This window comes from Triturus cristatus, chromosome 10 (assembly GCF_964204655.1).
Source record: "Triturus cristatus chromosome 10, aTriCri1.1, whole genome shotgun sequence".
Classification (NCBI taxonomy): Eukaryota; Metazoa; Chordata; class Amphibia; order Caudata; family Salamandridae; genus Triturus; species Triturus cristatus.
In genome coordinates this window covers 494,234,222-494,257,181 of record NC_140593.1, presented here as the reverse complement: position 1 = coordinate 494,257,181, position 22,960 = coordinate 494,234,222, and the positions used below count along the sequence as shown (strand labels likewise).

The window sequence follows — 22,960 nt, the reverse complement described above, 5'->3', positions numbered from 1 at the left end:
TCCCAAACAACTGTAACCTCACCAGGTTAGCAACCGCGTGTGGAGGAGGACTGCTTTACAATCTGTGCTAAGCATATGTATCTACAGCCACACATGACTCGAATGGATAATTTACTTACCCAGTGAGCATCTGTTCATGGCATGTAGGACTGTAGAATCAAATGCTCCCACCCTCCTCCCTGGACACCTGTTTTTTACATTTACATTATAGGTTTTCAGAAATTTCCTTAGAATGACATCACACTATACTAACCTGTACTTCATATGCCATCCTTCACCCACCATGTGGGAAAACAATATAACAATGGAGTCTATGACCATGCTCATTACCAGCAATGGGAGGAGTCAGTTTACGTCATGACTCGAAAGACTCTCTTTGAAAGAAAAATAACTTGCACAGTTCCGAGTCCAACACTAGATGGCAGGATTATGCTAAGTATGTGAATCCACACCACTACATTCCACAAACAGATGCTTACTGGGTTAGTAAATGTTTTCTTTTTACTTCTGATTTATTATCTACATGAATTATAGATTTGGCCTATTGTCTTGTTCATCCTCATTATCATTAATTGGCTTATTTCTTATTGTCAGCCTATAAAACCAGTAGATTGTAAAGACACCAGAAAAGCCATACCATACCAAGCGTGCAACATTAATGAGTAAAGGCCAGACACAGACCATGGGACTTTACATAGGAAGAAAATACACTAAAAACAAGAACTGCTTTTTATTGTATTCTCTTCCTATGTAAAGTCCCATGGACTGTGTCTGACCTTTACTCATTAATGTTTGCATGCTTGGTATGGTATGGCTTTTCTGGTGTCTTTATAAGCAGATGACAACTAAATGTTAGATTTAGTTCTGCAAAAAAGACAAAAAAACTCAAATTAGGAAAGCCATCATCAAGACTGTTACAGTTTGGATGCTCTAACTCTTTTGTGTTGAACTGAAGCTACAAATCAGCTCTACCAACTGTAAATCTTTCATTTGGCTCAACAAAACTAAATATGTTTTGTATCTGATTGTAAATTCCCTAAATAGTGGAAAAGCCAATGATAACGCTCTCTTTGGTCCTGGGTTGACTGAACCAATTTTGGGGCTGTTTCTAGTACCGGCCTTAGCTAAAGCTGCTCTCTTTTGCCTCTCCAAGAATTATATACCAATGCATCAGAACTCTTATTTTTCTCTCTGGGAGCAGATCTTTGGGCATCTTCAGTCATTGTTCCGTCTGCCAAGAAACCACTGCTCCCTTTTCTATATAGTCTTGTTGGACAAAGAGAATATCATTGTAGAAGGTTTGCAGTACTTTTGCAACATCAATCAAATTAGCCAGTGTGTCATCCCTGCTTGGAAGATACAATCCCTCTCTATGCTACTCCTTTCAGCAATATGTAGACAATTTACATCACATCGGGTGGCAGAAGTTCTCAAGGGAATCCTCAGTAACACTATGATGGTCTCAAACCAGATCACCACAGCAGCAGACTTAGTTAAGTTAGAGTAGTTCATCCTACCTTCAGCCAACCGTTCTAGAACCTGAAGCTTAGCAGAGGATTTCAGACCTTTGATTTTGTAGTAATCCCCTATTATGAATTCACACGGAGTAGGACATGTAGAATATGAAGTCTGGTGTAGAAAACATAAGAGAAGTAGGCTTTGAAAAATAGGAGTTGGAATGGAAGCTACAGAATAGATCGTATGACTATCAGTATTTACACTATCATGCTAAATCCCCTCATTGGCCTCAACCTAGGGGACAGCAACCACATCAGAAGCAGTTTCTCCACCAGAGAACACCTGCAAGAGGAGGTAACACCAGCAACCATGTGTAGCTGCAGAACGACCTTCAACAAGTAAGTAACTCATCTTCTAACCCTCCAGCTTCTGTCTGCCATTCTGGTAAGGAAAAGCATTGTAAATCGTCTAAAAGGGTAGCATGAAATTCACTGGTTGTCACATCAGGATATGCAAATTATTAAGCCGTACTCAAGAGTTTTCCCTTTTGAACTTCTCAGAACTAAGTCATAAGTGTCTATGGTGCCGCAGCACCGTTTGCGGCAAGCAAACCCAGGGCCCAGCTTTCCCAGTTCAAGTCTTAGCCGCACTCACAGCACTGAAGAGTTCAGCGATGCAGTAGGTGCCTTCAAATGCTCACATGCAAGTCCTGCACAGTTCGGCTAGGTAGAACTGGTCTCGGCCCAAGTGGCAGCACCCGTAGGCGCAAGCTGTCCCTCCTGAGCAGCGCTGCCAGAGGCCTCCCAGATGTTGGAGTAGCTCCCTGTTCATGAAGACTCCCTTCAGCTCCCATCTGGAGCCAGTAGGAGTGCGATACTGTCTACAGCGTCTCCGGCAGTCCTCTGTGGTGAGTCGTGGACAGTTCCTTTGCAGTGCGGGTCCAACCTGATGATCGTAGTCTCAGTCTCTCCTGTGGACAGTGGCCCAAATCCTTCAGCATTGATACCGGCAGCGCCTCCTGGCATATAGGGTTGCCGCAGTACATAGTTATACACCTAAAAGGTGTGCAGTCTCTTCCAGGTCAAGTGCCCCGGCCCAGATGGTCACAAGTCTTGGCACTCCTTTTTTTTTTTTAAACTGGTTTTATTATTTTCATGTTCAAGGCATAGATATTTCTGACACATTTAAGCATATACATATATTCATTACCTTTGCATTGATGAAAATTATGGCACTTGGTGTTATAACATCGTAAACATTTCCACAAATTGATAACTGTCTTCACATTACATTTCCAACTCTCCTCCGTTTTCATTATCTGAGTCCTCCTCTGCTTCGATGTCGGGGGGTTCACAAATGTATCCCCTGTATTTATTCCATGCCCCCCATATCTTGTTCCATTTCCCCGGGCTGCCACGATTTACAAACACTGCTTTCTCTGCCATCATGGCCAAATCGAGATCCCCACACCAGGCGGTAAGTGACGGTGTCTCTTTCGCTCCCCACTTTTGTGCGATGTTGCGCTTTGCCACCATTATCCCCATTGTTACCCATTCCTGTGCTGGGCGTGTGAGGTCATTCGGTTCCCATACATTTAAAATGCATCTTCTAGGCTCGGGCGCCAGCGATATTTCCACCCATTGTGATATGGTCCTCATCACTTTTACCCAGTATTCCATTATCTTGGGACATTCCCACAAGGTATGGAGGAAAGTGCCCTCCTCCCCACAGCGTCTCAGGCAGTACGGATGTGGTGCCGACCCTATTGTGTGTAGGATACGTCTTGTGTAATAAGTTCTATGTAAGATTTTTAGTTGCACAAGTTTAAGTCTGGACGGTATCCCCACCTCCCGTGGTGAGGCGAGCGCCTCTCTCCATTCATAGTCGTCGAAATCGCCCACATCTCGCGACCATTTTCCCCTGAGCGCTCCGTGAGAGTCCGGGAGATTGTTCACTAACTTTCTATATGTGAAAGAAATGGCTTGTTTATACATGCAATCTGTCAAAAGCCTATCCTCCAAGGGGGTGGCCTCAGGAACTTCTGTGCCGGGTGGTAGGGCCGCCTGTAGCGCATGTCTAATCTGCAGATATCTAAAGCGCTCAGAGGGCGCCAGGTCGTATTGCGCCCTGAGATGCAAGTCTTGGCACTCCTTGAAGTGGCCTCTGGCATACGGGTCACCCCAGCCTACCGGTTTGGGAGTTGCAAGACCTCCATGGCACTCAACACACAGCTCAGTCTACAGATGCCCTTTCCTGGCATTCAGGGGTCACCGAAAACAATCCTGCACACATGTGACTGCCCGATCAGTGCGCAGCTGTCCCCACACCCAGCAAGGAGACTAACAGGCCTTGGTCCTCAACCCTGGTCACAAGCAAAAGTCTTGTAGAGCTCCCCTTTCTCACACAGCCCGTCTGACTGCTTGACAAATGACACATTTTTGGGGGCTCAACCTCCCCTTTTTGTAGTCCTTTTCCAGACACCAAATGTGATTTAGTGTCTGGATATTCGAAATTTTATGTTGGTGGTTCTACTTCTTTTCAAGTGGGAACTTCTCATTTTTATCTTCCTTCATGAAAGAGGTCTGCCACAGCAGGCAGGACTCCGAAGTTGATTGTCCACAACACAATTAATGGAAGTGACCAAAGTTCACACCTGGATGTCAGCCACAGAGATGTGTGCATCAAAAGGTTAATCCGAGGCCCCCAGCCCTACTATGTATGATTCTCTTATCAGCCCCATCTCTCTTCTTGAGATGTGTCCAGACCCCTTCCTTGATTCAGTGCTCTATCACTGAATCAAAGAGGTATTTTGAACTGTAAAGGGAGTCTCTTCCTCATCCCTGTATCCCCACCGAGCTCGTGGGAATGCAACAGTACACAAATGTGTTTGGGGAGGATTCATCCTCTCCTCTTGTCTTTACCTTGCAGGCCTGGGCTTCCCAAAATGGAACTTGGGGTCCTCCATATCATTGCAGGCACACTCCCTCAGTGTACTTTCACAGCACACTCCCTATGTGGGCTGCACAACTCTTCACCCTTCATTTATTTTACTTTACACAGGCACTCATACAACCAGTACATGTGTTATCCACACATGCATTGCACAGCACCTCTCTTGTAATGTATTCCTCTTGACATACATACATCCAGTACATGTACTAACCACACATGCACTGCACAGTAGTGCTCCATCCTTGTACCCTTCCCAAGCACACATACAACCAATGCAGAGTCACTACGTGCGGGCTTCGCAACACTCCACATCTTACCCAATTTAGACCAAGGGTTAGTTAAGCACACAGCAGCAGAACTTTTAAAAATGTGAGTTAGCCTGTAGGTCTCGCTCCAGTGACACAGGGTAAAAAGGTCCTGGTCACTACTACTGATCACTACACGATACACTGCCACCACCACACTCATGCCGCTGAACTCCTGGTGGCCAAGAACTCCTATTGTTGCCACACGTGAGTCCCCCATAGTTTGATTTGCTGAGACCTCGTTGGAAGCCCCACCCCCTTTCTCATCCACTCTGCAAACGTGCCTCCAGGCATACTACTGGTTAGGGGAATGAGCTCCCCTTAGCTGCTGAGGATCATTGGGGGACAAGCACCTCTATTGTCGCCCCAAGTATGTCCCCCACAGCGGAATTGCTGAGACCTCATCTGAGGCCCCGCTCCCTGCTCAACCACTTTGTAATAGGGTCTTCTGGCCACTACTCATTAGGGGATGAAGTCCCTTTGGCTGCTGAGGGTCGTTGGGGGCCAAGAAACCGTATTGTTGCAACAATGAAGTCCCACACAGCGAGATTGCTGAGACCTCATCGGAGGCGCTGCCTCCTTTGTCAACCACTCTGCAAACGCGACTCCTGCCACATTACTGATTGGCGGATAAAGTCTAGAGCTGAGCGCGACAGTAAACTCTTCTCCTCTGGTGGTTGGTGGCGCTTTTGCCGAACTCTGCGTTCCAAGTAAAGTACTGAGTGGGAATACCAAGAAGAAGAATTGTTCCATATATTATCTACTTGGCTAGGTCAGGGTGGCAGCTAATTCCCATTGAGGTACACTTTGGAGCCATTACTACTTAAAGGAAATATTCTTCTCAAACTAATCTTTCAGAATTCATGTGATAAAGGAATTCCTTGAGTGTATTAGAAAAGATATGTACCCAATATGGAGTCCTTGACCTTCCAGGGAACTAAATATAGCCCTCTCAAGTCTTGTGGTTCCTACATTAAAGCCTGTCCACAAAGTTTCTTCACAGCATCTTCTTTCAAAATCTGCTATGATCGTAGCTAACAGTAACAACATAGTGCTAATGAGATTGAATCCCTACATTAAATAGAGCCTTAAACAGTGTTCCATAAGATTGCATCTAGGCTTCATTCTCAAGGCAGTTTTGGTTTTACCTATTAATCAGTCCCTTTCCTTGGCAACTTTTTTCCAAAGTCGTTCCTCTTCAGCAGAAAGGTACCTTCTCATACGTGACATCAGAAGGGCATTGAAATTTTATCTGTACAAATCCAAATCTCTTAGTAAAAATAACGTGTATCAGCTATGGACCTTTTTCAACTGGTATAGCTGCTTCAATGCAGTTTATCTTCATATGGATAGTATTTTCTATTATGCTTTATTACGAAAAGGCAAAGAAGACCTTGGCAGGTAGACCAGCTTTTCACTCTCTAAGAGGTAAAGCTGCCACTACTACTTTTTAAGGCACATTCCTGTTGTTTAGATGTTATCTAATAACAGATTGTAGGGATTTCAATTTTTAAAATGCCATATAAGGGCTTTGTCTCCATAAAGGAGGAGTAGAGTTCGATAATTTGGTTGCTCTCTTTGAGAGTTTTTTTCCTCTCCTATTTTTTTCTGTATGACCTCTGCACACGTAGGTATACAGTTTTATAGCATATGTGGACGAAACCAGAGTAGTGATGGGGAAATGGGGACTAATCACTACAAAATAGGTGGAGATGAACGAAAATTAAGGAGAGGTTTGGGGAGGGATATGCTGCTACAGAACACCCCCCCCCCCTCCCCCCACAAACAAGTAAGATCATTGTAATTCCCAAAAAACACTGCAACTCTAATAGTGTCAAAACATGCTTAAATCTAATCCAGCCTAGTTTTGGAGTAAGCCAGGTACCACAGATGGCCATCCCCTGGTACTGGAACACACTCCCATAGAAAGCAGTGGAGTTAGGGAATTATACTAACACCCCTTGTGAATTAATGTTAAATTATATAAACGTATTTCTTGTGGTAAAAAACTTTTTTTTTAAAGTAAGAATAACAATGGATTTATCTTTTCTTGTTTTGTTATAAATGTAATGCCCTTAATTTAAAAAAAAAAAATTCCTTAAAAAAAATATAACACATTAAAATTAAATAAAACATCACTTTTAAACAAGCCTATTATAAATTAAAGCAATATTCAAAAGTTAATGTTTAAAAGTTTGTAACCTGTAACTGGGGATGTTTATATGTTGTAACCTTTTTTATTTTATTAGTTCTAGGTTAATATTAATTATTTTTAACGAATGTATATTTTACATTAAAATAATCAAAAATAACTAAATAATTGTAATAAATTCCACTATATTTTCCTACACAAAGATCTTTGCCTCAGTGACGGAGATCTCCACAAACAAGCTGGAAAGTTACTAACAGTAACTTCTCAGGCGGGAAATATGTTGTAAGTCTCGCCACTCTTTTGTTTAAGGATGCTGAGACTCCTAAGTCTACACCTAAGTGTAAATCAGGTCTCAGAAATAGTGAATATCAAAAATAGTGGAGGGGAACACCTACGTGTAAAAGTAGGTCTACGGAGGAATAGATCCACTCATGTAAGTATCTTTATTAATAAAGCTGTAACACTTATAGATGTAAGGAAAAGAAAGCAGTGCCAACTGGACGTCCTGTTAAATCTTGTATATTTACAATAAATGTGTGGTGGTGGAAAAAGAGCTACAACTGTATGACCATATTAATGATCAGTAATTGAAGGTCCACCTCAGGTCTTAGTATGTTCTGGCTGATGCAAACCATGAGCTAAATCTCACTGGAGTTGAAAATAAAAAAGAAGTCCATTGCAAGGAATCCTCACTTGCATGTGGGGGGGAGGTTATTTTTGGATTGGTTGAATGATTTTGTCTAAACTCAGAGTATATCTGTTTATCCTGGTGGTTATGTTAAACTGTTGAAATTCCCCCATTATTTGTACGGACCATTTTGCAGGGACAAAAGACAAGCTTTATGTGAGAATGTGTTAGAACTTGAAAGAATGACACAAATTACTCATGCACAATATCAACATGGAAAGGGAGTACAGAGGGGTGAACACTAAATGTGAGGACCTAGTAATATAGTGACTTTGTTCCTGGAGTCATTGGGTTAAAAGTAAACCAACATGTTATATTCCCTTCTAAGAGGCTGACGTGTTTTCTCACATGCAAATTCTGATGAAACCTGTAACTTCCTATGGCTCTTAACAGTTGTATTGAAAATCCCATCCTCAAAACAATCGGTTTTGAGTAGGTATTAATTTGTCACAGATCGCTAACAACAGAGCTCTCCACGATTTCATCTTGCTAATGTGTACAAGTGGCAATATTGGTTTTAAATGGCCAGATATTGGCTGTAGATTAAGAGCAAAATGTGGCATGTCTGTTCAAGATGGGAGTCATACAGTGGATACCAGCGATCACTAATCAAGGCATTACAGTTCACTTCCTGTGTGCACAAACAAAACCTCCAGAAGAACCAGATCACTTATTGTGTAAATAAGAGCAGGCGAACTGCAGTTTATCCATCTTCCCACTCCTAAACATATTACATCCAGGCGATGGCACTGCATTAACCAAAGGATTAGCAGATTGCTTCCCCTGAAGAACCACTTTATGTTCCAGTAGGAGCAGATCACTTACACTTTAAATATGATAAAGTGTAATGCAGTTGATCAAGCCTGGTGGCAGTCAGCTATTTAACTGGCTGCCTTTCTCATAGAAAACAATGACTGGCAGGCGATGTAAATGTGTTCAAAATGTGACATCTGACATGAAAGACTGAAATATGCTCACAGTAAATTGGAGGTCAGGCGTTTTCCTTGCACCATTTAAGGTCTCTTTTAACTTTCTAGGATATTTGTGACTTCTGTCTCTTAGTACATCCAATATATGAGGATTTCGGCGAAGAACAAATTTTCTTATTTTCAAGTTATTTATTCTTTATTTTTGTTAATATGTCTTCTTGCCTGTCACGGAGCAGTATTTGTTGCATTTCTGTCTCCTGATGGTTACTTCCAAATCACTTCTTCTTAGGCTTGCTCCATTGATACTTTAAAAAACAAACCAATTTAAAGTAAATAATTTGCTATCGTTGGTGTCTCTTATTGCTTTGGTCTGTTTATCTTTCAAGGAGTACCTCTACTTCTTCTGTTCCATCATGAGTTGAGAAGAGCTACCTTTGATAATTTTGCCTCCGGAATCAAATGTACTACTTTCTGAAGGGGAAATTTCTTTTCTTCATTATAATTATGCTCTGACTCTGCTTTTAAGTGGATTCACAGTTAATTGGCAGATCTTGTGCGAGTTGACATATACTGACAGCTTGTGCGAACGGAACTGGCAGATGGCTCATAATCTAAGATCCCCCACTTTATTCTCAATTAAATCAGAACTGTACCCACCAGTGGTTGCTAACATGCTACCCAAGTTTCACTTCTTGAGGTCCCGAGGCCGAACAGAAACAGAGCTGCATCTGCTGGCTGTTCATGTTCAGCAAGGTTCAGTCTTTTGGTCTCTAGAGATTCATCAGTTTATGGTTGCCTATGTGCTGGAGTTTCAGGGCAGCAGAGGAAGTCCACTTTACCTTTACCCACCAATAGGAGGCTGGCTTAGTATATGGTGTACACTCACAGGAGTGATTAAATTAAAGCTGCACTGTTTTACCAATTAAATCAAGTGCTTGTTAAATGAAAAACCATCAAAAGCTTGGAAATGTATTGCATTTGGACGGTTGTAGGACTAGGTGTGCCCCTTCCCCTAGACTTTCTATGCTAGGAAAAATGGGGCTTCTCTCACAAGAGGGCAGAGGCAGCCATTAAGGTGCTGTATTGCCAGAGAGCGATATCTCCACTGTGCTTCAGGATGTGCTCCCACGCGCAAAGCTGTATGTTTGCTGAGCTCGGACAGTGGATCTCAAAAGAAGCATGAGTGCCAATGAGCCACAAAATGTTCTGACCCCTTTGGCACCATTGCAGCCCTGTCCTTGCCTCTGGTATTTTTGGCAGGGCTAGCAGCTGAAGCTAAACCAACAAAGTTACCTACAGGGCAGCCTGGTCTTCTACTGAAATCTGTGTGCCATCGCATGTGGTTAACTTCCACTATATTCTTTTACTATCACTGAGGTCTCCCCTCTTCTTTCAAATTGAGTGTGTCCCAGGCACAATGATGTGTCTGGTGATCTTGGAGTCACAGATTGAGAAGCTCTGCTCCCTTTCAATGTCATATTGTCAGCAATTGGTTCAACACTTGCTGCACAGATTCATGTGCATCCGATTCCAGTTCAGGGGTTAAATAAGAAACATTTAGCTCATTACTCTCTTTGAAGAATTAGAGCCCTCGGCTTGCATGAGGAGCAGCTAGATGATTTTCTACATAGCCATGCCCTTTTTTCCCCATCTTTTGGAGACGAGCAGCTAAAACCATGTTACCTCAGTACTTCTGTTGGGGAATGTCAGTGTCTTGGCCTCCTTCCCAATTTATGTTGTGAACTAAGAATTTCTTGCATACACCTTTTCTTGCAGTTTCCTCATCTTTTGAATATCCTCCAGGTGCAGTATCTCCCTACCACAAACTTGATGGCACCGTAGTGACTTCAGCTGGGGCTCCCCCACAGCCCCTGAATGTGATGACACTGAGTCACATAAGGTGCTACTTTGCTTGCTGGAATAATTTTCTTTTTTCCAATCTCTTTAGACCCAGATCTTTCTACATTCAAAAGATGTACAAATATCTGTCTATTCCACAGTTTACCGAGCATTGCTCTGTAGGTGTTGGACTTTAGGTATTGTTGTTCATGCAGGAAAAGATGTGTACGTCTCATTCATCCGAACATTTGTACGTGCTGCCTTGGCCTCAGGAATGATGGCTTTTGCTGGTGAATGCCAGAAATGGTGAGCCTTCACATTGTCACTTAAATTCAGGTAAGTCCCTGAAAAGCAAACCAGAGAAGGTCACCACCATAAGAATGACGAGAGGCACAGGAAGGATAGTTTTTCTTGCTCAGCCTAATAAAGAGCCTACTCCCGGACATATCCAGTAGCTGGTGGTGCCACGTTTGCGACACCAGAGTCGACCCAGTCATCAGAACGCAATGTGATGTTCGAGAGTTTTTTGCCAGATTTCCCAGCCCCTTCTTCAACTATCTCTCAGATTAACACTTTTCAGCAGGCCATGCTTGAATTTTTCAGAGCTCTTTCTCTGACCTGGTGCACGTCATGTCACCAAGGCGAAGTCAGGATCACTCTTCTTTCTTTTGCCAGGGACTGCAGCGTGACCCTTTTCTAGAATTTGCCACGGCAGTGAGAACTTTATTTGAAGATGAGCTTCTTTGCAAGCTCTTCCCTAGGACTCCTAAATTTTCACATGTGGTGGCCTTGTTAGTCTTAGCATCAGAAACACTTTAGATGTTGGTTTCAGCTCCCCATGCACCGTTGAGGAGGATAGGGAGGCATCCCAGTTTTTGCCTCCTCATTACACTAATGCCTAGACCATACCTTGACTGTCGGAATGACTGAAGCTGTCCCAGAGGCTGACATTGTGCCTCATTCAGGCGCTCATTTAAGGAGCTCAGTTCCTTTTCCTCAGTGGTTAGGCAAGGTGCAGAGGTTTACAAGCTTCTATTGCCTGTATCAGCTTTTCAGTCAAACCTGTTGTCTGAAACCTTACAACCTTCAGTAGCCGCCTTGGAGTTATTGCTCCCTTTGAGGGATGCCTTATTAGACAACATAAAGAAAAACTGGGAGAAGCCCTTGCTGATACTGGCAGTTAGCAGAGAGATCACTAGGTAGCTTTGGCCCGCTTATGCAGACTCCAAATTTCTACCAGATCAACAATCATGTAGGAGCTTGGTGGCTCATGTTTCCTGTGAAAAAATTTAACCTGAACGTATTCTCATAAACTCCCCGCAGATGAGAATAAGCACCTTGACATCGTAGGCCACTCTGTGTTTTTAACTGAGGATGTCTAATGGAATTAATGGCTCTCCTGCTTTATTTGCGGTTTCAGAGGATGGCTGATCTGGCCACTAGCCAGTGTCAGTTTGCCAGATTGCATGAATGGTCTATTTTTCCAACTCAGACCGCCAGGTCGCTGCCAGTATGGATATGGACACCACAGATACACTTGCCAGTTCCATGACTATGGGAATGATGATCTGGTGGCATACTTTCCACTCAGTTTTCCATTGTTGTACAAGCAAACTTGATAGATATGCCTTTTGATAGTGTCTTTTTGAGGGCAAAGCATACTCCATACTTCAGCATTTTAAACAGAGCAGAACAACAGGTTTCTGCCTTAGTCTTGCATCTCCTGACAGGCAATATAACTAGCATCACCTTAAAGTGCTGTTGTTTCTCTAGGGTGCTACCTTCTATGTAGCAACACCTCTCTCAGCTGTCCTGAATACTAGCCATTATTTGTGTCACAAATTATGCCAAGGAGGTGCCAAACTAAGGCAAAATCAGCAACTCAGTCTTCTTCACAAGCATGAACATTGGGTGGGTGCACAGATGCCCCTGTTTCGAATCCACCAGAGGACTATTGCATCTGGCAAGTGGGTCTTCCAGTTTGTTCTCAAAGGCTGTGCCTTTCACTTTCTTCATTTCAACCTATTAGCTATTTAACCCCTTCGGCGCTCATGACGGAACGGTTCCGTCATGAGCGTCGGTTGAGCTGTGCTCATGACGGAACCGTTCCGTCATGACCACGCCCGCGCAAGAAACGGTCAGCGCTCAGCGGGAATCGGCGCCGCATGGAAGGGGTTAACCTCTGCTGCTAATGCCCAGATATTTCTGCTGCTGTTCCTTGCAGAGCTTGTCAATGGTGCTATGGAAAACGTCCTGGAGGAGAAGAAATGCCTGGAGTCCTGCTTATACTTTTTCCTGATCACTAGAAGGATGGCGGCCTTATGCCAGTATTTCACTTGAGGATCCACAACTGCTTCTTAAAAAAGGACACATTCAAGATGCTTACTCCGGATTGGGTCCTGCAGACCATTTAGCACTAGACCTGAATGATGTCCTCAACCTGCTGAATGTCTATTCCTGCATTATGTTTCTGCGGTTTTAGAGGTGTTATCTGAGATTTGTGGCATGGTCTGAATACTATCAGTTTATGGTTCCACAAATGAGTCTTTACAAAGGTTTGGAGGATGGGGCTGCATAGCTTTGCAGTTCTAATTTCAAGCCTTTTCCATTTTTGGATGGATGGCTGGTAAAAGAGGGATTGCATCAGCTGGATGTCAACCACCACCTACCTATACAGGACATTTGGGGGTTTCAATGAATCTTCCTAAGTAACACTGGCAGCCATCATATCCATTGGTAAAGTTCTGGATTTTATCAAAGATTTTCTCTCAGACCAGACAGGATACATTAAGGCTATAAATCCGACATTTCATCCAAAGGCTATGCAGCAGTCTTGGCGGCCCTCAGGTTTCTGGGCCTTATTACTTTTACCATATTTTCTTGTTCTCTGTGGGAGCTGGAGAATTAAGACGCTTCAGTGCTGTCTTTGACTTTATTGGTTTCAGCACCGGTGTGGGCCTATTAGAATAGGTGGCTATCTTTCCTGAGGTGTTATACAAGCTTCATTTGTGGCTGGCCACATTGTCTCCACTGCCGCCCCCCCTACTTAGGTGAATGTGATGATAAGTATCTCTACTTTAAGTTGGCAGAGGTCATCAGGATGATGAATAATTGTATATCAGTCTTCTGGAATTGCAGAGTATCCACTTTGCTCTGAAGGCCTTCTCATCTAACATAAAATAGAAAGCAGTTCAGATTTTCACAGACAACACTAGCACAATGTATTATGACTTTATAGCAGGGTTGGTGCCGATGGTCTTCACTGGGTAAGGGTTCCAACAGGTGGACCTCTTTAACCTCCTTGTTCTGATACTATCATACTTAGCCAGGTACTCATTGTTTCCCAGTCCTAATGATTTCTTAAGTTATTTAGAAAACCGAGAGACTCTGCATGAGTGATCCTGCTTTTACCAGATTGGGCAAGGAATTTAAATATTTAGAGCTGTTGACACCTGTTTCTTGCCTTTAATTTCACTGAGTGGCTCTTCTGTCATATAGAAGGGCCTGGCAGCACCCGAACTTTCAAGTCTCAAACTTTATACCGATGTATTGAAAGAGGTAGTAGGGGTAATCTGTGCTTGTTTGACCTCCCACCTAAGGGAGCAGGTAGATTCTGGTGGCTTTGCAGTCTGAGACAGTTATTCTCTGTAGGTTGGTGGGAATGATTTGTGGCCTTATTTTCTTCCAAACCAGTGCACTCCTTTAGGGACAACATTTCAGATGGTTTACATTTGGCATTGTTTTTAGCCAGGTATTGCCTTTGGATAGGTAGAATTAAGAGACAATTGCCTGCTTTCTCAGCTTTTCTATGTTTGCTTGATCATTGTTTAAATTGCCCTCTGTCTGTTTTTTCATTCCTTCTATCTCCCTTTGTGATGCCGCAGTGGGATTTGAATTTTGGCAAATGTTTTTATGGTTTCACCATTCGAGCTGATGCAGAGTTGTTCAGTAAGACTCTTGCTCTTGAAAGCAGTTTTTTCTTGTTGCTGTTACCACCCACAGAAATGGTCCATGAGCTGCAATAGCTCTCTGTAAATTATCCTTATATAATATTCTTTCAGGATAAGTTGGTTCTGCATGCTTATGCATATATTTTGCCTAACATTTTTTCCCCATTTAATGTGTGGTAATCTATTATCTACCAGTCGTTCCTCATATGCCCCTCTCCAGTGATTAGGAGAGATTGTATCAAGGGGACCCTAAGGGCCCTCCAGGATCAAGTTGGAACCGGAGGTCACTCAGTTGTTGGCACTGCTGATCCATCTCTCCGTGGCTCATTGTTTGCATCAAGGGCTATTATGCTCTAACTCAGAAGAACCCATCATAGGACATTTAAGCACATTCAGCTAGTGCTGAGGCTGCTTTCCCAGTTTTGTTTATAGCATTCAGTGATAGATGCCTGTTGTGCAGCAACTTGGGCTTCTGCCTATACCATTATGAATTGCTTTGACTCACAAGCTCAAGTGACTACTATTTTGCCAGCTCATTACTTCAAGATTTTTATTTCACATACCTTCTTCAGAGAAGTTCCCAGAAGAAGCAGAAGTTTCTTGTCTTTGCTAACTCTTTGGTAAATATCTCTATCCTCCCACAGTTTTCCTTATTTTTTGGAAAGCCTCTAGGCGCCAGATAGGGTCTGGAAACCTATTTTTTTAGCAGTACCTCCATAGCTACTTCAGCTGCGCTCAGCCACAGCCATCAGATGCACAGACACAAACCTAGATCAGGCAAGTCTCAAGAATTAAGAGGCTTTACAACAATATTCAGATCAATATATCAGTCTGCATCCTTATTCTCTGATTATGAAGAAAATAGATTGAATTAACATTACTGTAGAGTGGTGTCACTTACAGTGTTTTACTCGTTTCTGGTGGAGAGAAGCAATATTGTACTTTCAATGCTGATCTGTATCACCAGACATTGGCAAAAAAGAGCACCTGAAAAATACCATTTCGGGTTCAGGTGGGTGCCTAGAAAGTGGTTGTAGTAAGGAATCTGCTGCAGCCAACATATCACTTAGAACAGTGGCTCTTAACCTTTTGACTGTTGTGGACGCCTATTTAATCATTACTGGAATCTTGGGACCCCCACTGAGTCATTATTGAAACCAAAGAACCTCGGACTAAGCAGTCTCAATGATTTGAACCTCAAAAATGCACAGGAATTTGAAAACCAGCATTCATCAAACAAACACACAAATTATTAATTTTTTTAATTAAAATAAATATAAAAAAATGAAATTTTTATTCGAATGGAATGGTTGGCGCTTTTCTAAATTCAATTGAGGCCACCCATAGTTCATATTATATTCTGTTTGATGCACTTGCTCACACTAATCAATGGGGATTGCAGCTTATTTTTTTCCTCAAATTCATTTACAGAACATTTTAAAGTTTCAATTTTACAATTTGCTTCTTTTGTTTGTATACATCTTATCCGTTAGTATTTAATTTTCTAATCAATTGCAGACCCCATGAGTAAGTGTTGTGGACCCCCAAAGATGCCCAGAACACAGGTTAAGAACCACTGTTTAGAAAGTATGTTACCAAATGTGGGCAACGTGTTCTTATTTAGTATTGGATTTTCTTTAATGCAATTAATCATTGAAGAGATTTGTCTACATCCTAAATTTTGGAACACTCTGTTAAACTGAAACAGTATGTCTGAATGTACAGCTAAAAAAAATGCCTATGAAAATTCAACATTTTCTGTTGCTTTTTGTCTTAAAAAGAACTATATATGGCAATATCAAAACATCCTGTTAGAAAAATAAAATAAGGTTTAAGTAGAGGTGGCAGCAGTTCTGCCAATGCCTCATTTTCATTTTCCCTTTCTTAAAAGATAGAAATGATAAGAAAACGGACTCGATAAACATACATCCCTGCATAGAGTAAAGCACTACACTGCTACCTTAGGGTGGCCATGGACAGTTACTATCCAAATGTGGAACACAGTCATGGTCGCCCCATAATTCTTTTTTTTCCAATATTGAGGGAAGGTTCCTAGAACTCTGAGCTCTGCCCTTTCATTTGCTTTTCTCACCTTCATTTCTTTAGTGTGGCATTTTCTAAATCTCTCAATGTTTTTTGCCCATTTATGGGGCTTGATATCCTATTCTGACAGGTACATTTATTTTCTCTCGGGTGAAGACCTAATATTTGGTCAAAAAGGTTTAAGGATGGGAATTAGTTGGTTTTCCCACTGATTTCTCACATTAATTTGAAAATGCTGAGGGGAAAGTTATTAAATGGACTGGTGGTCTACTGCCCTTTAGAGTTGGCTGGTCTTCAGAATAATGCTCGGGACAGTGCTGCAAACGGCAATTGATGGAGTTGTGTTCCTACCAAAGGTTCTGCTGCCCCCGAAACTTCACATGGGTCACCTGTAGGATTTCCTACCATTTGTAAGTCTCTCGGTGTCATCAGAGGAATTGAACTTCAATAGAGGCCTACAATGATGGGCCAGAATTCCATATATAAATTATCAATACCAGGCAGAAGTCTTTGAGATTGAGAAGGTAGTGTGCCTGATGTCAAATTAGGTCTATGCCTAAGAGGTGTACCTTCAAATTAAGGGCATTTTGGCATAAACCAAGCAACTATGAATTTATGGGACCATGAATGTCAATGCACTGACCTGATGTCTGCTGATATTGCCTTCCTCATGGAAGTTGCCATTTCCTTCCCTAGAAAATGTCGCAACCTGGGCACAATTAAGAGCTACTTAGGATACCATTTTGGATGGTCATCTAATCACTAGAATAAGGTTCCGATTTCATTGTTGATCTAGATTATGAAGTTATGAGACTAAAATAATGTTTCTTCCCATAAGTAATTTGCATTGAGGACCGTTCATCCTACTTTTTCCTCATCCGAACAGCCATCAAAGTTGACACATACTGGACATTAGAGGAGCACCAAATTTTACCTGGAAAGGATTATACTTTTCGATTGATGACAAGCAATTCATTGGTTTACAGGTCGAACGATAAGTAGTGTGGTTTGTAAAGAGACTGGTGACATTGTGCATCTGGAGCTGCTACATTCTGACCAAGAAAGATCTCAAAGTGGGTATGGCAGCTCTCTCCATGAGTCTTTACTATTCGGACTTTGAATAAGCACTACTTCATGAATGAGCCACAGTTTGGTGGGTCAATCCTTCAGTATTTTATGGTAAAAGATTACCAGTTAATGAGCTCTGTCTCACCTCCTCTTGCTGTGCTGCTTTGGGATTGGCTTGTAACGATGAATCTGCAAAAAGAAGTAGCCATTAAAATAAATTGTTACTTATTTTCAGCACTATACTTTCTCATATATCTAATAGTCCTCCTGCAGATTCCTAATTGTCCTCTTGTCTATGTTCTGCTGTGGAACTGTAAATTATTCTGTAAAGTTCTTTCCGAAAGATTTAATTATCATTAGCTTCATCTTCATTCTGACTTGTGTTTAGTGGAGTGCAGAAAGTTAAACGGAACAGGCATCACCAAAGGAAGTTGATGCCTTAATGGATCTCCTTCCTTACTTCCAGGGAAGAAATCTTTCTGAACTGCTGCTGGAGTTACAACACAGTCTGGTGCCTGTGTGTTCCATATGCTAAAACAAATCTTTTGGATCCAGCCTGAAGGAAAGGGAAGAACTCATGATGAGGAGTATGTGGAAAGGCTAGCTATCCATCAGAAAGAAAGTTTTCAAATATAAGTAATTATATCTTTACAAACTGATGTTCAGGATGTGTCCAATGCCATGTGAGGATTTTTACAGCAACACTAGATGATCTCAAGGATGATGTTTTGGTGCAGTGGGCCAACAGGGTGGGCATATTGATCTTTTGAGTTGGCGGACAGAGGTAGAGCGATTTCTGAAATTACTGGACTTAGTACCTTAACACTGAATCCAGTACCATTTGTGTCTAGGATTTCAGGGAGCAATTTGATTCCGATTTGGATAGCGCAACAAGTGTATGTGAAATTTAATTCGAATGTTTTTACAGCTAAGGTTATAAGGAAGTGGAAGGGAGGACAGGAATATGATTTGAAGAAAGGGGGGATATAAAACAGAGTAAAGATTAATGATTGGGTTACAGTGAAGCTGACAGGTCAATATTTGCTGTGCTCAGTAGGGCCTCTGTCTCGGGAATGGTTATTTTGCAGTGGGTATTGTAGATGGTGCTTTCGGAGACGAGTAGACATTTACAAGGCAAGTGAGATGTGGAGTAGTAAAGTGGAATTCCATATGGTGTGCTTGTGAGTTGTTTTTATTGTGTGTTGTGAGTGTATGTTTATATGAATCAGATGGGGAAGGTAGAGGAGACAGACAAAAGGACTCGTCCTCCTATCAAACTTAACAATATACAAAGTGAGCCCATCCTCAATCTTGGACTTGACTTCCACTTCCGGTTTGGAAAACAGAATGTTTTCTTTATATAACCCTCACCCACCAGGGTTTCCACTTGTTGACATGTTTCATCAGTGGGTCTTTCCCATTCTGCTACGTAACTCGTAGGTCGTAGCACACCCCGTTCCGCAGTGGAATTGGAAGGACTCAATGATGAAGCATGCCACCTAGGGGAAAACCTGGTGAAACCCTGGTGGGTGAAGAGTTAGCTAAAGAAAACATTCTGTTTTCCAAACCAGAAGTGGAAGTCAAGTCCAAGATTGACAGACGGGCTTAAGTTTGATAAGAGGACGAGTCCTTTTGTCTTTCTCCTCTACATCTACAATAAAAATAACTCACAAGCACACTGTACGGAATTCCACTACACTACGGACGGGCTCTCTTTGTGTATTGTGAATGTATGTTTGTCATGTGAAAAGGAGGAGAGGTGTTGAAATTATTTTGGCGGCACAAGTTAATGTATATCATGTTCTTTTATGTCATTAGTCTGTTGTGGATGAAATCGGGAGATGGCTCATTTTTACTGGATGCCAATGATTAATAAATGTGTGTTGTTCCATGACAAATCTTCAGCTTCGTTTTTGAAAGGACTCTTTGCAAATGACCTTCTTATTGACTTGAATCAATCATTCGCTCTTCTTTGGATTTTAAACAAAACCCATAAAAGATCAAAACAATACAGTTACACAAATTACCATCAGAGCCAAAAACTCATAACATATCACAAATTATTTATAATTGTTTCTGCTCCTACTTAAAACCCATTTTTGTGGGAGGGGAACATGGCGACCGCGTGAATGTGCATCGCAAATCGATGCCTCGGAGGAGAGTGACCTTACCGGTGGAGAGGGGGACGGGTCGTATAGATGGCGGCACTTCATTGACTGTGGGAATGTAGGGAGAAATCCCTTTGCCGATGGATGCAGCGTTTCCAGGAGACCAGTCTGTTGCATTGGAGCTTGGCGACGGCTGCTCTAGCGTTCCCGATTGGCTCTTGTACTCGGACCCTGCCGGGGCCAGCCGCCGCGTTGGGTAGAATCAGAACAGGTCCGCCAACGGCAGCGCCTCCGTCCCCATCATTCACTCCATGCAGCGGCCCTCCTGGTGTTGATTACAGGAGGTTGGAGAAGGTGGCCACCCTCAGTACAGCGAAAAAACGCGACTTACGTGGTTGAAGCAGCCTTTTTTGCATTGAAGGCGGGAAAAAGCCCTCCAGCCTAAGAGCGATGAAAGTAACAACCCAGCAAGATGGGAGATATTCATCATTACGCACCCAGGGCAGAACTTAATGGTAAGAACCTAATCTTCCATCCAATCAATGTGAGGCAGCCCTGCTATTCCAAACATCTCAACAGCTCCATAGAGAGTTAGCCATTAAGCCCCATATTAAGACACAAGTAAAACAAGCTGGTATAACTGCACCTCCGTCACAAGGGCAGAATGGGGAAAGAGGTGAGCTAGAAGAACGAATCACTCAGTGAAACCCACACCATCGCTGAACTCCTTTGTTAGAGTTATGGCACAAAGGAACAGTATAGCTAAGAGTACTATGCCCCAGGGTACACTGACACCTGAACAGGCCCTGAGATCATCACAAAATGAATAACAGGCTACTTTGAACAATCAGAATGTAGACACCATATGTGCTGTTGTTTCCAAAGTTGCACTTGCTATCAATGGTGGCCAGGACGTCCAAATTCAGAATAGATATGCTACTTTGGCTGATCTGGCAGAGGAAAATGTGGGCCCGTTGCAGACACCGGGGAGTGGGACAAGTGACAGCACAGAAGGATACAAAGGACCTATGATCAATGGCCCTGTCAACCTTAAGAGTTTACTCTTGGACTTGCGGGCAGAAATTCAAAAAAGATTTAGGATTTTAGAATCAAATCGGAGAGACATCCAGGGTGCATGTCAAGCACTGGAAGCCAAGTTAGACAACATTACTCAGAGAACCATGGCCTTAGAATTTTCCACTGAGATACTAGAATTGAAATGTCAAAATCTTCAAGATGATTTTGAAAGGCTGAAAAATCACTTGCGCCATACCAACTCAAATTATTTATAATTCATAAAATAGAAACATTCTGTTTTGATTTTAAAAATGGTATTAAAACTTTGCGACTAGGAAACGCAGTACTTACAGAAAAAGATAAAATGTGTCAGAGACTGAGAGCAGACCTCATCACAGGGACAAATTAAAATAGACGCCTTAGTCCTATTGGCCAATTAGAAAGCCCAGATAACTCCTAATAGTGCTGATCCGAAATTTGGCTAGCACTGCCTTTCTGAGGTATTCTTCACAAAATCTAAATAGGATTCTGTGCTATTGCAGGTTTGGATCATGAGATAGTACCTAACTGTAGGTTTTTAGGTCAAGCCTGGGCAGCGCATGCGCTGCTCTGTGAGGCATGTGTATTGTTGTATGAACTTAAAAGCCCCGCCCACACTCTGTCCATATTTGTCATTGGCTTGTGTCATTGTCCTTCGTAAATGCTGGCTTCTAATTTATAAATAGGCTTGTTAGTCCCGCCTTAGTACCACCTTGTCTTCATTTGTAATCTCCCATGAGGTCACCCCCTTTTACATGTGTTGTTGCTCGGTAGGCTTTAATTACAGCATCCGAGCACTATTTTGTTTACTGGGTTTCGCATGCCCGCTCTCTCAACAGCTTTATTTTTTTTTACATAGCACGGCATGCCATGCTGATAGTGGCGGCCGTATCTTTGTTTTACTTGCTGCGCCAAACGCTGCTGCATGTTTTTATAAACTTTTTTTTTTTTTAATTGCCCCATGTCGCACAAACACTTTAATGGCGGCCACACCCCTTTTTTAAAACATTGCTCGTCTAAAGAAAGGGGCGCGGCCGATATTAAAGTTAAAGCCCCGCATGGGCGTTTTTTACAAACTAGCATTTGTAATGCAATAGGTGTCGCATTTACGAAACTCAGGTAAATGCTAGACCTATTGCATTGCAAATGCTTGTTTATATTCTTCATCGTCACAATTTGCCATATGAAAAGACATAAAAACTTTTTTGACACCTTCAACATCTCCATTAACTCTCATGTGAGTGGAAGTAAACAATTCACGTCTGCCCAATGCGTTGGTAATATTCTTAATATAGCTTAGCCATTCAGTTTTATGACCCCACTTTCAGACTAGACAGTCAGTAATGACCATATTAATAAAGCTAGCCTGCTCGTTTACCCAAATAGAAATACAGAGGAGGCGTGTGCTAGCTTAATAGAGTCCTCCATACATGGAAGGGCCAGCTACTCATACAAAAATGCGGACCAGATGATGTGAGTAGTAACAGGTGCCTCCAGAAGTGGTTTTCCTCCTGTTGCAGTGTGGCACATTTTCAGTAGCCCCAGATAACTGTCCCATAGGCTAAAACAGGAATGCACCTGCGTTTGTAAATTTCCAAAATAGGCAATTGACTTCATATTGATGGGTCACCATTATTTTCACTTGAAAATGTCATTGTATGTGTTTCAGTTGTGTAAAATAAAATGAAGTGACTTGAACTGTAAATCTACAGAACTGACTTCTGCAAAGTTTTCAGTTATAGTGTTTCCTCTGACAACATTTTCTAAGACAATATATTGTTTAGAAATTAAATGCATGGGCACACTTTTCTACTGAAAGTCTAAGCCATCTGATTAGTTAAGTGGTACAGTTTAAATGATGGCACAGACAACTTAAGCTATGTATAAAATTCAAGGCACTCAACTACATGCACAAAATTAAATCCTGCAATGCTTCCAGCTTGCCCTGGCCAAACCATACGTTCCTTCCCGCAATCTTCGATCAGCCACCCAAGGAAGGTTTGTTGTCCCCAAATTCAAATTAGCCCGGATGGACGGCAAATCTTTCTCACACTTAGGCCCCTCACTTTGGAATTTTCTTCCCACTGCTCTTCGAAATGAAACAAACTATATCAAGTTCCGCAAGTCGCTAAAAACCTGGCTGTTCGATAAATAGAAGGCTTTGTCTATCACGCCTTGACCTGCTTCTGCGCCGGGAAACCCTTTTTGGGTAGCTGCCGCGCATTATAAATTTATAAATTAAACTAAACTGAAATACCTGGATCCAGTAAAGAAGAGCATACATTTTGCAGGGATTTTGATTTCTTCACAAGTAAATAATAGAGCAAACATTGTGAACCTTTTGATCCAAACCATAATGTGGTTCACCTGCGTGTCTTATCTGGATCCATTTGATATTCCAGAAAGATTATT

At 42.1% G+C, this 22,960-nt stretch overlaps 1 protein-coding gene across 5 annotated transcripts in view; it reads left to right on the top strand.

The window, feature by feature from the left end:
* Positions 1-22,960, top strand: part of ZMYND11 (zinc finger MYND-type containing 11) — a 785,443-nt gene that overhangs the window by 443,918 nt on the left and 318,565 nt on the right. The gene's annotated exons all lie outside the window — the stretch shown is intronic.